Source organism: Pelophylax lessonae (genome assembly GCF_965119305.1).
Source record: "Pelophylax lessonae genome assembly, contig: HAP1_SCAFFOLD_327, whole genome shotgun sequence".
Classification (NCBI taxonomy): Eukaryota; Metazoa; Chordata; class Amphibia; order Anura; family Ranidae; genus Pelophylax; species Pelophylax lessonae.
In genome coordinates, this window is record NW_028120017.1 from 55,111 (window position 1) to 72,636 (window position 17,526).

The window sequence follows — 17,526 nt, forward strand, 5'->3', positions numbered from 1 at the left end:
CTTGGATCCCAGTGGAGGTTTGGATGTCCCAGACTGCAGGAAGCATCCCACCGCTGCCACCAATGTAACATAACTGCGACCCACACTGTACTTCCCTCAGTATACGGCTTCCTCCAGTCTGAACATAGATATCAGATATTCCAGCCGCCCTCCATACAAAACTACCCTGAACTTAGCTTGTATGGATCTGAAAACATCAACTCCTTTATTGAAGAAGAAACAGACTTTTTATACACTTGAGAAGTATGTCAGTCACTACATCAGGGGTGTCAAACTCAAATTCAACGGGGGCCACATCAGCAGTATAGTTGGCCTCAAGGGGCCGGTGGTATCTGTAGGACTATGAGTTTTGGCGTGCGCTGGGTACGGAGTGCGGGGTTCAGGAGTGCGATGCGCATGGAGTGTGGGGATGCGTGCAGAGTTTTGGCATGCGCTGGGTACGGAGTGCAGGGTTCAGGAGTGCGCTGCGCATGTAGTGCGGGGGTTGCGTGAGGAGTTTTGGCGTGCGCTGGGTACAGAGTGCAGAGTTCAGGAGTGCGCTGCATATGGAGTGTGGGTTCAGGAGTGCACTGCGCATCGAGTACGGGGTTGCGTGCGGAGTTTTTGCGTGCCCTGGGTACGGAGTGCAGAGTTCAGGAGTGCGCTGCATATGGAGTGTGGGTTCAGGAGTGCGCTGCACATGGAGTGCGGGGTTGCGTGCAGAGTTTTGGCGTGCGCTGGGTACGGAGTGCGGGGTTCAGGAGTGCGATGCGCATGGAGTGCGGGGATGCGTGCAGAGTTTTGGCGTGCGCTGGGTACAGAGTGCAGAGTTCAGGAGTGCGCTGCATATGGAGTGTGGGTTCAGGAGTGCACTGCGCATCGAGTACGGGGTTGCGTGCGGAGTTTTGGCGTGCACTGGGTACGGAGTGCAGAGTTCAGGAGTGCGCTGCATATGGAGTGTGGGTTCAGGAGTGCGCTGCGCATGGAGTGCGGGGTTGCGTGCGGAGTTTTGGCGTGCGCTGGGTACGGAGTGGAGAGTTCAGGAGTGCGCTGCATATGGAGTGTGGGTTCAGGAGTGCGCTGCGCATGGAGTGCGGGGTTGCGTGCAGAGTTTTGGCGTGCGCTGGATACGGAGTGCAGAGTTCAGGAGTGCGCTGCATATGGAGTGCACTGTGCATCGAGTGCAGGGTTGCGTGCGGAGTTTTGGCGTGCAATGGGTACGGAGTGCTGGGGTCAGGAGTGCGCTGCGCATGGAGTGCGGGGTTTGCGTGCAGAGTTTTGGCGTGCGCTGGGCACGGAGTGCGGGGTTCAGGAGTGCGCTGCATATGGAGTGCGGGTTCAGGAGTGCGGGGTTGCGTGCGGAGTTTTGGCGTGCGCTGGGTACGGAGTGCAGGGTTCAGGAGTGCGGGCTTGCATGCGGAGTTTTGGCGTGTGCTGGGTACGGAATGCAGGGTTCAGGAGTGCGGGGTTGCATGCGGAGTTTTGGCGTGTGCTGGGTACGGAGTGCAGGGTTCAGGAGTGCGCTGCATATGGAGTGCGGGGTTGTGTGCAGAGTTTTGGTGTGCACTGGGTACGGAGTGCGGGGTTCAGGAGTGCACTGCGCATGGAGTGCGGGGATGCGTGCAGAGTTTTAGCGTGCGCTGGGTACGGAGTGCAGGGTTCAGAGTGCGCTGCATATGGAGTGCGGGTTCAGGAGTGCGGGGTTGCGTGCGGAGTTTTGGCTTGCGCTGGGTACGGAGTGCGGGGTTCAGGAGTGCACTGCGCATGGAGTGCGGGGTTGCGTGAGGAGTTTTGGCGTGCGCTGGGTACAGAGTGCAGAGTTCAGGAGTGCGCTGCATATGGAGTGTGGGTTCAGGAGTGCACTGCGCATCGAGTACGGGGTTGCGTGCGGAGTTTTGGCGTGCGCTGGGTACGGAGTGCAGAGTTCAGGAGTGCGCTGCATATGGAGTGTGGGTTCAGGAGTGCGCTGCGCATAGAGTGCGGGGTTGCGTGCGGAGTTTTGGCGTGCGCTGGGTACGGAGTGCAGAGTTCAGGAGTGCGCTGCATATGGAGTGCACTGTGCATCGAGTGCGGGGTTGCGTGCAGAGTTTTGGCGTGCAATGGGTATGGAGTGCTGGGGTCAGGAGTGCGCTGCGCATGGAGTGCGGGGTTTGCGTGCAGAGTTTTGGCGTGCGCTGGGCACGGAGTGCGGGGTTCAGGAGTGCGCTGCATATGGAGTGCGGGTTCAGGAGTGCGGGGTTGCGTGCGGAGTTTTGGCGTGCGCTGGGTACGGAGTGCAGGGTTCAGGAGTGTGGGCTTGCGTGCGGAGTTTTGGCGTGCGCTGGGTACGGAGTGCAGGGTTCAGGAGTGCGGGGTTGCATGCGGAGTTTTGGCGTGTGCTGGGTACGGAGTGCAGGGTTCAGGAGTGCGCTGCATATGGAGTGCGGGGTTGCGTGCAGAGTTTTGGCGTGCACTGGGTACGGGGTTCAGGGGTGCGGGGTTGTGTGCAGAGTTTTGGTGTGCACTGGGTACGGAGTGCGGGGTTCAGGAGTGCACTGCGCATGGAGTGCGGGGATGCGTGCAGAGTTTTGGCGTGCGCTGGGTACGGAGTGCAGGGTTCAGGACTGCGCTGCATATGGAGTGCGGGTTCAGGAGTGCGGGGTTGCGTGCGGAGTTTTGGCGTGCGCTGGGTACGGAGTGCGGGGTTCAGGAGTGCACTGCGCATGGAGTGCAGGGTTGCGTGCGGAGTTTTGGCGTGCACTGGGTACGGAGTGCGGGGTTTAGGAGTGCACTGCGCATGGAGTGCAGGGTTGCGTGCGGAGTTTTGGCGTGTGCTGGGTACGGAGTGCGGGGTTTAGGAGTGCACTGCGCATGGAGTGCAGGGTTGCGTGCGGAGTTTTGGCGTGCACTGGGTACGGAGTGCGGGGTTTAGGAGTGCGCTGCGCATGGAGTGTGGGGTTGCATGCGGAGTTTTGGCGTGCACTGGGTACGGAGTGTGGGGTTCAGGAGTGCGCTGCGCATGGAGTGCGGGGTTTGCGTGCAGAGTTTTGGCGTGCACTGGGTACAGAGTGCGGGGTTCAGGAGTGCGCTGCGCATGGAGTGCGGGGTTTGCGTGCAGAGTTTTGGTGTGCGCTGGGTACGGAGTGCGGGGTTCAGGAGTGCACTGCGCATGGAGTGCGGGGTTGCGTGCGGGGCTCAGGAGTGCGCTCTGCTCCCATCCTCCCACCTGCCTCCACAGCCCTCACCATCCCACCCCAGTCCCCCCCCAAAAAAAAACTCTCTCACATCTGTGCATTATCCTACCTTCCTATCGGTCCCTGCTCTGGTAGAAGTCCTGCCTGTAGATTGGGCAAAAATCCGCTCTCAGGGTGCAGCTCGCTGACAGGAAAAAAAAAAAAAAAAAAAAAGGCACTGACACTAATAGCCGGCGCCGCTAGAGGGACTGAGGAGAGAGAGCAGGAGATTGGCCGGCCGGTCTCCAAGGCGACATCTCACACTCCCTCTGTCCTAGCGGCGCCGGCAGATTGAGCTGTGCGCATGCCCGGCCGGCCACACATGCGCACAAACACAGCGGCGCCGCCAGAAGGAGAGGAAGCGTGAGATGTCTCCTTGGAGACCGGCCGGCCGTGAACGCGCTAAGAGGGTGCCGGAGGAAGTATTTTTTGCGTGACAGTGACACAGAGGTGGCAGGCAGCTGCGGACCGCATCAAATGGCCTGGCGGGCCTTCTGTGCCACCCGTGCACTATATGAAGAATGAGCCGAATATTTACCCAAAACATCACACAATGGTTAGATAACGAGGTACAGCTGACTCATGGCTAATCCCATCTAGACAAGGTTATCATTCACATGCTAATTAACTCAGCACACCGAAACCAGCCTGGAAGACCAGACTGCCGGCAACAAGGCTAAAACAAAATTACACATTATCCTAAGTATAAACCCAGAACACCTTATTATACAGACAATAGGAAGAGACCACCAGTGACAGACTGTCTGTCTCCTACATTGAAGTACATGGAATACACATTATTATACAGACAATAGGAAGAGACCACCAGTGACAGACTGTCCGTCTCTGACATTGAAGAACATGGAATACACTTTATTATACAGACAATAGGAAGAGACCACCAGTGACAGACTGTCCGTCTCTGACATTGAAGAACATGGAATACACATTATTATACAGACAATAGGAAGAGACCCCAGTGACAGACTGTCCGTCTCCTACATTGAAGAACATGGAATACACATTATTATACAGACAATAGGAAGAGACCTCAGTGACAGTCTGTCCGTCTCCTACATTGAAGAACATGGAATACACATTATTATACAGACAATAGGAAGAGACCCCAGTGACAGACTGTCCGTCTCCTACATTGAAGAACATGGAATACACATTATTATACAGACAATAGGAAGAGACCCCAGTGACAGTCTGTCCGTCTCTGACATTGAAGAACATGGAATACACATTATTATACAGACAATAGGAAGAGACCCCAGTGACAGACTGTCCGTCTCCTACATTGAAGAACATGGAATACACATTATTATACAGACAATAGGAAGAGACCCCAGTGACAGTCTGTCCGTCTCTGACATTGAAGAACATGGAATACACATTATTATACAGACAATAGGAAGAGACCCCAGTGACAGTCTGTCCGTCTCTGACATTGAAGAACATGGAATACACATTATTATACAGACAATAGGAAGAGACCACCAGTGACAGACTGTCCGTCTCCTACATTGAAGAACATGGAATACACATTATTATACAGACAATAGGAAGAGACCACCAGTGACAGACTGTCCGTCTCCTACATTGAAGAACATGGAATACACATTATTATACAGACAATAGGAAGAGACCACCAGTGACAGACTGTCCGTCTCTGACATTGAAGTACATGGAATACACATTATTATACAGACAATAGGAAGAGACCACCAGTGACAGACTGTCCGTCTCTGACATTGAAGAACATGGAATACACATTATTATACAGACAATAGGAAGAGACCCCAGTGACAGTCTGTCCGTCTCTGACATTGAAGAACATGGAATACACATTATTATACAGACAATAGGAAGAGACCACCAGTGACAGTCTGTCCGTCTCTGACATTGAAGAACATGGAATACACATTATTATACAGACAATAGGAAGAGACCACCAGTGACAGTCTGTCCGTCTCTGACATTGAAGTACATGGAATACACATTATTATACAGACAATAGGAAGAGACCACCAGTGACAGACTATCCGTCTCTGACATTGAAGAACATGGAATACACATTATTATACAGACAATAGGAAGAGACGCCAGTGACAGACTGTCCGTCTCTGACATTGAAGAACATGGAATACACATTATTATACAGACAATAGGAAGAGACCACCAGTGACAGACTGTCCGTCTCTGACATTGAAGAACATGGAATACACATTATTATACAGACAATAGGAAGAGACCACCAGTGACAGACTGTCCGTCTCTGACATTGAAGAACATGGAATACACATTATTATACAGACAATAGGAAGAGACCCCAGTGACAGTCTGTCCGTCTCTGACATTGAAGAACATGGAATACACATTATTATACAGACAATAGGAAGAGACCACCAGTGACAGTCTGTCCGTCTCTGACATTGAAGAACATGGAATACACATTATTATACAGACAATAGGAAGAGACCCCAGTGACAGACTGTCCGTCTCTGACATTGAAGTACATGGAATACACATTATTATACAGACAATAGGAAGAGACCACCAGTGACAGACTATCCGTCTCTGACATTGAAGAACATGGAATACACATTATTATACAGACAATAGGAAGAGACCCCAGTGACAGACTGTCCGTCTCCTACATTGAAGAACATGGAATACACATTATTATACAGACAATAGGAAGAGACCCCAGTGACAGACTGTCCGTCTCTGACATTGAAGTACATGGAATACACATTATTATACAGACAATAGGAAGAGACCACCAGTGACAGACTGTCCGTCTCTGACATTGAAGTACATGGAATACACATTATTATACAGACAATAGGAAGAGACCACCAGTGACAGACTATCCGTCTCTGACATTGAAGAACATGGAATACACATTATTATACAGACAATAGGAAGAGACCACCAGTGACAGTCTGTCCGTCTCTGACATTGAAGAACATGGAATACACATTATTATACAGACAATAGGAAGAGACCCCAGTGACAGACTGTCCGTCTCTGACATTGAAGTACATGGAATACACATTATTATACAGACAATAGGAAGAGACCACCAGTGACAGACTGTCCGTCTCTGACATTGAAGTACATGGAATACACATTATTATACAGACAATAGGAAGAGACCACCAGTGACAGACTATCCGTCTCTGACATTGAAGAACATGGAATACACATTATTATACAGACAATAGGAAGAGACCACCAGTGACAGACTGTCCGTCTCCTACATTGAAGAACATGGAATACACATTATTATACAGACAATAGGAAGAGACCACCAGTGACAGACTGTCCGTCTCCTACATTGAAGTACATGGAATACACATTATTATACAGACAATAGGAAGAGACCCCAGTGACAGACTGTCCGTCTCTGACATTGAAGAACATGGAATACACATTATTATACAGACAATAGGAAGAGACGCCAGTGACAGACTGTCCGTCTCTGACATTGAAGAACATGGAATACACATTATTAGAAGTGTAAACACAGAGTAATCAGCAGAATTAGGAGGTGTGGAAGACCGGTGGGTGAGCTGAAGGGAACATCTGACTGTGTGAAGCATTATTGACAATAGTCAGCTCAGCCCGGAGTCCTGGAGTCTTCATCTATTCTCTGAGAGGATTATTACTTCCCATTGGAGTCATCCAAACCATGAAATATCTCCATCCCATCCCCCAACTACACCGCCCAATCCTCCCTCCTCATTTCCAGGTCTTCTCTCAAGCCTCTCCCATCCTCTGGAACTCCCTACCCCAATCTGTCTGACTATCTCCCACCTTCCCTCCCCCATTACCTTCTGTATGATTAGATTGTCAGCTCTCAGGCCCAGGGACAGTCTAACCCTCCAGTACTGTATGTGTCTGCCTTTATATTGTACAGCGCCAAGCTCACTGCAGGTGATATATAAAAATATGAATACATAGAGGAGGGGGGATGGGGAATACATATCATATGAGGACAGACTCACCTTCCCCTCCCGGCCTCTCCCCTCTATTCCATCCGCCAACCAACACCGGAAGTCTCTCCTGACACGCACAACCTGAACCGGAAGTCACTCACAGGCGCCAACCAACACCGGAAGTCACTCACAGGCGCCAACCAACACCGGAAGTCACTCACAGGCGCCAGCCAGAACCGGAAGTCACTCTGAGGCGCCAACCAGAACCAGAAGTCTCCCCTAACATGTCCAACCAGGACCGGAAGTTACTTATTGACGCCTCTGTTCTATCAGACTACCACTTATTGTTCTCGTTCAACGTCATCACACCTGTTGCAGAATCTGAGAGGTAGCGCTATTCTGAGATAACAGCGCCAACCAACACCGGAAGTCACTCCTGAAATTTCCAACCAGCCCCGGAAGTTAATCAGAGGCGCACCTGGAACTTCCTTTTAATAGCGCAAATCAACCCCGGAAGTATCTGAGGAGAGTGCGGAAGTGAGAGGAGAAACTCAGCAGAGCGGTGAGGTGAGGGGCGCCGCTACATTCCTACACTGATTATAGGGGTAATATGATGGCTGACATCCCTGACCCCTCCCATTATCACTGACCCCTCCCCTCATCACTGTCCACTCCCCTCATTCCTGACCCCTCCCCTCATCCCCTCATCACTATCCACTCCCATCATCCCTGACCCCTCCACTCATCACTATCCACTCCCATCATCACTGATCCCTCCCCTCATCACTATCCACTCCCATCATCCCTGACCCCTCCCCTCATCACTATCCACTCCCATCATCACTGACCCCTCCCCTCATCACTATCCACTCCCATCATCCCTGACCCCTCCCCTCATCACTATCCACTCCCATCATCCCTGACCCCTCCCCTCACCACTATCCACTCCCATCATCACTGATCCCTCCCATCATCACTATCCACTCCCATCATCACTGACCCCTCCCCTCATCACTATCCACTCCCATCATCCCTGACCCCTCCCCTCATCACTATCCACTCCCATCATCACTGATCCCTCCCATCATCACTATCCACTCCCATCATCACTGACCCCTCCCCTCATCACTATCCACTCCCATCATCCCTGACCCCTCCCCTCATCACTATCCACTCCCATCATCCCTGACCCCTCCCCTCATCACTATCCACTCCCATCATCACTGATCCCTCCCATCATCACTATCCACTCCCATCATCACTGACCCCTCCCCTCATCACTATCCACTCCCATCATCCCTGACCCCTCCCCTCATCACTATCCACTCCCATCATCCCTGACCCCTCCCCTCATCACTATCCACTCCCATCATCCCTGACCCCTCCCATCATCCCTGACCCCTCCCCTCATCACTATCCACTCCCATCATCACTGACCCCTCCCCTCATCACTATCCACTCCCATCATCCCTGACCCCTCCCCTCATCACTATCCACTCCCATCATCCCTGACCCCTCCCCTCATCACTATCCACTCCCATCATCCCTGACCCCTCCCATCATCCCTGACCCCTCCCCTCATCACTATCCACTCCCATCATCACTGACCCCTCCCCTCATCACTATCCACTCCCATCATCCCTGACCCCTCCCCTCATCACTATCCACTCCCATCATCACTGACCCCTCCCCTCATCACTATCCACTCCCATCATCACTATCCACTCCCATCATCCCTGACCCCTCCCATCATCCCTGACCCCTCCCCTCATCACTATCCACTCCCATCATCACTGACCCCTCCCCTCATCACTATCCACTCCCATCATCCCTGACCCCTCCCCTCATCACTATCCACTCCCATCATCACTGACCCCTCCCCTCATCACTATCCACTCCCATCATCACTATCCACTCCCATCATCACTATCCACTCCCATCATCACTATCCACTCCCATCATCACTGACCCCTCCCATCATCACTGACCCCTCCCCTCATCACTATCCACTCCCATCATCCCTGACCCCTCCCCTTATCCCACATCCCTGACCCCTCCCCTCATCACTGTCCCCTCCCGTTATCCCTCCCCTCATCACTGTCCACTCCTATCATCCCTAACCACTCCCATTATCCCTCACCCCTCCCCTTATCACTGTCCACTCCCATTGTCCCTGACCCCTCCCCTCATCACTGTTCCCTCCCATTATCCCTCATCCCTGACCCCTGCCCTCATCACTGTCCACTCCCATTGTCCCTGACCCCTCCCCTCATCACTGTTCCCTCCCATTATCCCTCATCCCTGACCCCTCCCCTTATCACTGTCCCCTCCCCTTATAACTGTCCCCTCCCCTCATTCCTCATCCCTGACCCCTCCCCTCATTCCTCATCCCTGACCCCTCCCGTCATTCTTCATCGCTGACCCCTCCCATCATTCCTCATAAGTGTCCACTCCCGTTATCTCTGATCCCTCCCATCATTCCTCATCACTGGCCACTCCCATCATCCATCAGGAGGAGGTTGGGGTTTGGAGGTGGATGAAGGTGGTTGGAGGAGTTGGTAGGAGGATGGAGGAGGCGGTTGGGCTTTGGAGGAGGTCAGAGGATGGAGGAGCTCTGTGCTGTCTGATGCTGTAGTTTGGGTGGATTTAGAGACGTTTCTTTCATCCTCTGGTTGGAGGAATTCTGAGTTTTGAGGCGGTTGGAGGAGGCGGTCGGGGTTTGGTGGAGGTCAGAGGATGAAGGTGATTGGAGGAGTTGGTAGGAGGATGGAGGAAGTGATCGGGGTTTGGAGGAGGTCAGAGGTTGAAGGTGGTTGGAGGAGTTGGTTGGAGGAAGCGGTCGGGGTTTGGAGGAGGTCAGAGGTTGAAGGTGATTGGAGGAGTTGGTAGGAGGATGGAGGAAGTGGTCGGGGTTTGGAGGAGGTCAGAGGATGAAGGTGATTGGAGGAGTTGGTAGGAGGATGGAGGAAGCGGTCGGGGTTTGGAGGAGGTCAGAGGTTGAAGGTGGTCGGAGGATTTGGTTGGAGGAAGCGGTCGGGGTTTGGAGGAGGTCACAGGATGAAGGTGATTGGAGGAAGCGGTCGGGGGTTGGAGGAGGTCAGAGGATGAAGGTGATTGGAGGAGTTGGTTGGAGGTTGGAGGAAGCGGTCGGGGTTTGGAGGAGGTCAGAGGTTGAAGGTGATTGGAGGAGTTGGTTGGAGGAAGCGGTCGGGGTTTGGAGGAGGTCACAGGATGAAGGTGATTGGAGGAGTTGGTTGGAGGAAGCGGTCGGGGGTTGGAGAAGGTCAGAGGTTGAAGGTGGTTGGAGTAGTTGGTTGGAGGAAGTGGTCGGGGTTTGGAGGAGGTCAGAGGTTGAAGGTGGTCGGAGGAGTTGGTTGGAGGAAGTAGTCGGGCTTTGGAGGAGTTCAGAGGATGAAGGTGATTGGAGGAGTTGGTTGGAGGAAGCGGTCGGGGTTTGGAGGAGGTCAGAGGTTGAAGGTGGTTGGAGGAGTTGGTTGGAGGAAGTGGTCGGGGTTTGGAGGAGGTCAGAGGATGAAGGTGATTGGAGGAGTTGGTTGGAGGTTGGAGGAAGTGGTCGGGGTTTGGAGGAGGTCAGAGGATGAAGGTGATTGGAGGAGTTGGTTGGAGGAAGCGGTCGGGGTTTGGAGGAGGTCAGAGGTTGAAGGTGGTTGGAGGAGTTGGTTGGAGGAAGTGGTCGGGGTTTGGAGGAGGTCAGAGGATGAAGGTGATTGGAGGAGTTGGTTGGAGGAAGCGGTCGGGGTTTGGAGGAGGTCAGAGGTTGAAGGTGATTGGAGGAGTTGGTTGGAGGAAGCGGTCGGGGTTTGGAGGAGGTCAGAGGTTGAAGGTGGTTGGAGGAGTTGGTTGGAGGAAGCGGTCGGGGTTTGGAGGAGGTCAGAGGTGGAAGGTGGTTGGAGGAGTTGGTTGGAGGATGGAGGAGGAGGTCGGGGTTTGGAGGAGGTCAGAGGTTGAAGGTGATTGGAGGAGTTGGTTGGAGGAAGCGGTCGGGGTTTGGAGGAGGTCAGAGGTTGAAGGTGATTGGAGGAGTTGGATGGAGGAAGCGGTCGGGGTTTGGAGGAGGTCAGAGGTTGAAGGTGGTTGGAGGAGTTGGTTGGAGGAAGCGGTCGGGGTTTGGAGGAGGTCAGAGGTTGAAGGTGGTTGGAGGAGTTGGATGGAGGAGGAGGTCAGGGTTTGGAGGAGGTCAGAGGTTGAAGGTGATTGGAGGAGTTGGTTGGAGGAAGCGGTCGGGGTTTGGAGGAGGTCAGAGGTTGAAGGTGATTGGAGGAGTTGGATGGAGGAAGCGGTCGGGGTTTGGAGGAGGTCAGAGGTTGAAGGTGGTTGGAGGAGTTGGTTGGAGGAAGCGGTCGGGGTTTGGAGGAGGTCAGAGGTGGAAGGTGGTTGGAGGAGTTGGTTGGAGGAAGCGGTTGGGGTTTGGAGGAGGTCAGAGGTTGAAGGTGATTGGAGGAGTTGGTTGGAGGAGGTCAGAGGTTGAAGGTGGTTGGAGGAGTTGGTAGGAGGATGGAGGAAGCGGTCGGGGTTTGGAGGAGGTCGAAGGTTGAAGGTGATTGGAGGAGTTGGTTGGAGGAGGTCAGAGGTTGAAGGTGGTTGGAGGAGTTGGTAGGAGGATGGAGGAAGCGGTCGGGGTTTGGAGGAGGTCGAAGGTTGAACGTGATTGGAGGAGTTGGTTGGAGGAAGCGGTCGGGGGTTGAAGGTGGTTGGAGGAGTTGGTAGGAGGATGGAGGAAGCGGTCAGGGTTTGGAGGAGGTCAGAGGTTGAAGGTGGTTGGAGGAGTTGGTAGGAGGATGGAGGAAGCGGTCGGGGTTTGGAAGAGGTCGAAGGTTGAAGGTGATTGGAGGAGTTGGTTGGAGGAAGCGGTCGGGGGTTGAAGGTGGTTGGAGTAGTTGGTAGGTGGATGGAGGAAGCGGTCGGGGTTTGGAGGAGGTCGAAGGTTGAAAGTGATTGGAGGAGTTGGTTGGAGGAAGCGGTCGGAGGTTGGAGGAAGCGGTCGGGGGTTGGAGGAGGTCAGAGGTTGAAGGTGGTTGGAGGAGTTGGTAGGAGGATGGAGGAGGCGGTCGGGGTTAGGAGGAGGATGAAGGTGGTTGGCGGAGTTGGTAGGAGGATGGAGGAGGAGGTCAGAGCTTGAAGGTGGTTGGAGGAGTTGGTAGGAGGATGGAGGAGGCGGTTGGGCTTTGGAGCAGGTCAGAGGTTGGAGGTGGTCGGAGGAGTTGGTAGGAGGATGGAGGAGGAGGTCGGGGTTTGGAGGAGGTCAGAGGTTGAAGGTGATTGGAGGAGTTGGTTGGAGGAGGCGGTCGAGGTTTGGAGGAGGTCAGAGGTTGAAGGTGGTTGGAGGAGTTGGTTGGAGGAAGCGGTCGGGGTTTGGAGGAGGCCAGAGGTTGAAGGTGGTTGGAGGAGTTGATTGGAGGAAGCGGTTGGGGTTTGGAGAAGGTCAGAGGATGAAGGTGATTGGAGGAGTTGGTTGGAGGAAGCGGTCGGGGTTTGGAGGAGGTCAGAGGTTGATGGTGATTGGAGGAGTTGGTAGGAGGATGGAGGAAGCGGTCGGGGTTGGAGGAGTTGGTTGGAGGAAGCGGTCGGGGTTTGGAGGAGGTCAGAGGATGAAGGTGATTGGAGGAGTTGGTTGGAGGAAGCGGTCGGGGTTTGGAGGAGGTCAGAGGATGAAGGTGATTGGAGGAGTTGGTTGGAGGTTGGAGGAAGCGGTCGGGGTTTGGAGGAGGTCAGAGGTTGAAGGTGGTCGGAGGAGTTGGTTGGAGGAAGCGGTCGGGGGTTGGAGAAGGTCAGAGGTTGAAGGTGGTCGTAGGAGTTGGTTGGAGGAAGTGGTCGGGGTTTGGAGGAGGTCAGAGGATGAAGGTGGTTGGAGGAGTTGGTTGGAGGAAGTGGTCGGGGTTTGGAGGAGGTCAGAGGATGAAGGTGATTGGAGGAGTTGGTTGGAGGTTGGAGGAAGCGGTCGGGGTTTGGAGGAGGTCAGAGGTTGAAGGTGGTTGGAGGAGTTGGTTGGAGGAAGTGGTCGGGGTTTGGAGGAGGTCAGAGGATGAAGGTGATTGGAGGAGTTGGTTGGAGGTTGGAGGAAGTGGTCGGGGTTTGGAGGAGGTCAGAGGATGAAGGTGATTGGAGGAGTTGGTTGGAGGAAGCGGTCGGGGTTTGGAGGAGGTCAGAGGTTGAAGGTGGTTGGAGGAGTTGGATGGAGGAGGAGGTCGGGGTTTGGAGGAGGTCAGAGGTTGAAGGTGATTGGAGGAGTTGGTTGGAGGAAGCGGTCGGGGTTTGGAGGAGGTCAGAGGTTGAAGGTGATTGGAGGAGTTGGATGGAGGAAGCGGTCGGGGTTTGGAGGAGGTCAGAGGTTGAAGGTGGTTGGAGGAGTTGGTTGGAGGAAGCGGTTGGGGTTTGGAGGAGGTCAGAGGTGGAAGGTGGTTGGAGGAGTTGGTTGGAGGAAGCGGTTGGGGTTTGGAGGAGGTCAGAGGTTGAATGTGATTGGAGGAGTTGGTCGGAGGAGGTCAGAGGTTGAAGGTGGTTGGAGGAGTTGGTAGGAGGATGGAGGAAGCAGTCGGGGTTTGGAGGAGGTCGAAGGTTGAAGGTGATTGGAGGAGTTGGTTGGAGGAGGTCAGAGGTTGAAGGTGGTTGGAGGAGTTGGTAGGAGGATGGAGGAAGCGGTCGGGGTTTGGAGGAGGTCGAAGGTTGAACGTGATTGGAGGAGTTGGTTGGAGGAAGCGGTCGGGGGTTGAAGGTGGTTGGAGGAGTTGGTAGGAGGATGGAGGAAGCGGTCAGGGTTTGGAGGAGGTCAGAGGTTGAAGGTGGTTGGAGGAGTTGGTAGGAGGATGGAGGAAGCGGTCGGGGTTTGGAAGAGGTCGAAGGTTGAAGGTGATTGGAGGAGTTGGTTGGAGGAAGCGGTCGGGGTTGAAGGTGGTTGGAGGAGTTGGTAGGTGGATGGAGGAAGCGGTCGGGGTTTGGAGGAGGTCGAAGGTTGAAGGTGATTGGAGGAGTTGGTTGGAGGAAGCGGTCGGGGGTTGGAGGAGGTCAGAGGTTGAAGGTGGTTGGAGGAGTTGGTAGGAGGATGGAGGAGGCGGTCGGGGTTAGGAGGAGGATGAAGGTGGTTGGCGGAGTTGGTAGGAGGATGGAGGAGGAGGTCAGAGCTTGAAGGTGGTTGGAGGAGTTGGTAGGAGGATGGAGGAGGCGGTTGGGCTTTGGAGCAGGTCAGAGGTTGGAGGTGGTCGGAGGAGTTGGTAGGAGGATGGAGGAGGAGGTCGGGGTTTGGAGGAGGTCAGAGGTTGAAGGTGATTGGAGGAGTTGGTTGGAGGAGGCGGTCGAGGTTTGGAGGAGGTCAGAGGTTGAAGGTGATTGGAGGAGTTGGTAGGAGGATGGAGGAAGCGGTCGGGGTTTGGAGGAGGTCAGAGGTTGAAGGTGGTTGGAGGAGTTGGTTGGAGGAGGCGGTCGGGGTTTGGAGGAGGTCAGAGGATGAAGGTGATTGGAGGAGTTGGTTGGAGGAAGTGGTCGGGGTTTGGAGGAGGTCAGAGGATGAAGGTGATTGGAGGAGTTGGTTGGAGGAAGCGGTCGGGGTTTGGAGGAGGTCAGAGGTTGAAGGTGGTTGGAGGAGTTGGATGGAGGAGGAGGTCGGGGTTTGGAGGAGGTCAGAGGATGAAGGTGATTGGAGGAGTTGGATGGAGGAAGCGGTCGGGGTTTGGAGGAGGTCAGAGGTTGAAGGTGATTGGAGGAGTTGGTTGGAGGAAGCGGTTGGGGTTTGGAGGAGGTCAGAGGTTGAAGGTGGTTGGAGGAGTTGGTTGGAGGAAGCGGTTGGGGTTTGGAGGAGGTCAGAGGTTGAAGGTGATTGGAGGAGTTGGTTGGAGGAGGTCAGAGGTTGAAGGTGGTTGGAGGAGTTGGTAGGAGGATGGAGGAAGCGGTCGGGGTTTGGAGGGGGTCGAAGGTTGAAGGTGATTGGAGGAGTTGGTTGGAGGAGGTCAGAGGTTGAAGGTGGTTGGAGGAGTTGGTAGGAGGATGGAGGAAGCGGTCGGGGTTTGGAGGAGGTCGAAGGTTGAACGTGATTGGAGGAGTTGGTAGGAGGAAGCGGTCGGGGGTTGAAGGTGGTTGGAGGAGTTGGTAGGAGGATGGAGGAAGCGGTCAGGGTTTGGAGGAGGTCAGAGGTTGAAGGTGGTTGGAGGAGTTGGTAGGAGGATGGAGGAAGCGGTCGGGTTTGGAAGGGGTCAAAGGTTGAAGGTGATTGGAGGAGTTGGTTGGAGGAAGCGGTCGGGGGTTGGAGGAGGTCAGAGGTTGAAGGTGGTTGGAGGAGTTGGTAGGTGGATGGAGGAAGCGGTCGGGGTTTGGAGGAGGTCGAAGGTTGAAGGTGATTGGAGGAGTTGGTTGGAGGAAGCGGTCGGGGGTTGGAGGAAGCGGTCGAGGGTTGGAGGAGGTCAGAGGTTGAAGGTGGTTGGAGGAGTTGGTAGGAGGATGGAGGAGGCGGTCGGGGTTAGGAGGAGGATGAAGGTGGTTGGCAGAGTTGGTAGGAGGATGGAGGAGGAGGTCAGAGCTTGAAGGTGGTTGGAGGAGTTGGTAGGAGGATGGAGGAGGCGGTTGGGCTTTGGAGCAGGTCAGAGGTTGGAGGTGGTCGGAGGAGTTGGTAGGAGGATGGAGGAGGAGGTCGGGGTTTGGAGGAGGTCAGAGGTTGAAGGTGATTGGAGGAGTTGGTTGGAGGAGGCGGTCGGGGTTTGGAGGAGGTCAGAGGTTGAAGGTGGTTGGAGGAGTTGGGTGGAGGTTGGAGGAAGCGGTCGGGGTTTGGAGGAGGTCAGAGGTTGAAGGCGGTTGGAGGAGTTGATTGGAGGAAGCGGTCGGGGGTTGGTGGAGGTCAGAGGTTGAAGGTGATTGGAGGAGTTGGTAGGAGGATGGAGGAGGCGGTCGGGGTTTGGAGGAGGTCAGAGGATGAAGGTGATTGGAGGAGTTGGTTGGAGGAAGCGGTCAGGGTTTGGAGGAGGTCAGAGGTTGAAGGTGATTGGAGGAGTTGATTGGAGGAAGCGGTTGGGGTTTGGAGGAGGTCAGAGGTTGAAGGTGGTCGGAGGAGTTGGTTGGAGGAGGCGGTCGGGGTTTGGAGGAGGTCAGAGGTTGAAGGTGGTTGGAGGAGTTGGTAGGAGGATGGAGGAAGCGGTCGGGGTTTGGAGGAGGTCAGAGGTTGAAGGTGGTCGGAGGAGTTGGTAGGAGGATGGAGGAAGCGGTCAGGGTTTGGAGGAGGTCAGAGGATGAAGGTGGTTGGAGGAGTTGGTAGGAGGATGGAGGAAGCGGTCAGGGTTTGGAGGAGGACAGAGGATGAAGGTGATTGGAGGAGTTGGTTGGAGGAAGCGGTCGGGGTTTGGAGGAGGTCAGAGGATGAAGGTGGTTGGAGGAGTTGGTTGGAGGAAGCGGTTGGGGTTTGGAGGAGGTCAGAGGTTGAAGGTTATTGGAGGAGTTGGTTGGAGGAAGCGGTCGGGGTATGGAGGAGGTCAGAGGTTGAAGGTGGTTGGAGGAGTTGGTAGGAGGATGGAGGAAGCGGTCGGGGTTTGGAGGAGGTCGAAGGTTGAAGGTGATTGGAGGAGTTGGTTGGAGGAAGCGGTCGGGGGTTGGAGGAGGTCAGAGGTTGAAGGTGGTTGGAGGAGTTGGTAGGTGGATGGAGGAAGCGGTCGGGGTTTGGAGGAGGTTGAAGGTGATTGGAGGAGTTGGTTGGAGGAAGCGGTCGGGGGTTGGAGGAAGCGGTCGGGGGTTGGAGGAGTGGGTAGGAGGATGGAGGAGGAGGTCGATGGATGAAGGTGGTTGGCGGAGTTGGTAGGAGGATGGAGGAGGAGGTCAGAGGTTGAAGGTGGTTGGAGGAGTTGGATGGAGGAGGAGGTCGGGGTTTGGAGGAGGTCAGAGGTTGAAGGTGATTGGAGGAGTTGGTTGGAGGAGGCGGTCGGGGTTTGGAGGAGGTCAGAGGATGAAGGTGGTTGGAGGAGTTGGTTGGAGGAAGCGGTCGGGTTTGGAGGAGGTCAGAGGTTGAAGGTGATTGGAGGAGTTGGTTGGAGGATGGAGGAAGTGGTCGGGGTTTGGTGGAGGTCAGAGGTTGAAGGGGATTGGAGGAGTTGGTAGGAGGAAGCGGTCGGGGTTTGGAGGAGGTCAGAGGTTGAAGGTGGTTTGAGGAGTTGGTAGGAGGATGGAGGAAGCGGTTGGGGTTTGGAGGAGGTCAGAGGATGAAGGTGGTTGGAGGAGTTGGTTGGAGGAAGCGGTTGGGGTTTGGAGGAGGTCAGAGGTTGAAGGTTATTGGAGGAGTTGGTTGGAGGAAGCGGTCGGGGTATGGAGGAGGTCAGAGGTTGAAGGTGGTTGGAGGAGTTGGTAGGAGGATGGAGGAAGCGGTCGGGGTTTGGAGGAGGTCGAAGGTTGAAGGTGAT

The 17,526-nt window shown here is 54.6% G+C and overlaps 1 protein-coding gene across 10 annotated transcripts in view; it reads right to left on the reverse strand.

The window, feature by feature from the left end:
- KLHDC3 (kelch domain containing 3) overlaps positions 1–7,298 on the reverse strand; it is a 42,071-nt gene extending 34,773 nt beyond the window's left edge. For all 10 annotated transcript variants that reach the window (XR_014224807.1, XR_014224808.1, XR_014224809.1 and 7 more), the window contains exon 1: positions 7,208–7,298. The gene's annotated coding sequence lies outside the window, so the exon portion shown is untranslated. The remainder of the gene's footprint in view (positions 1–7,207) is intronic.
- Between the last annotated feature and the right edge of the window lie 10,228 nt (positions 7,299–17,526).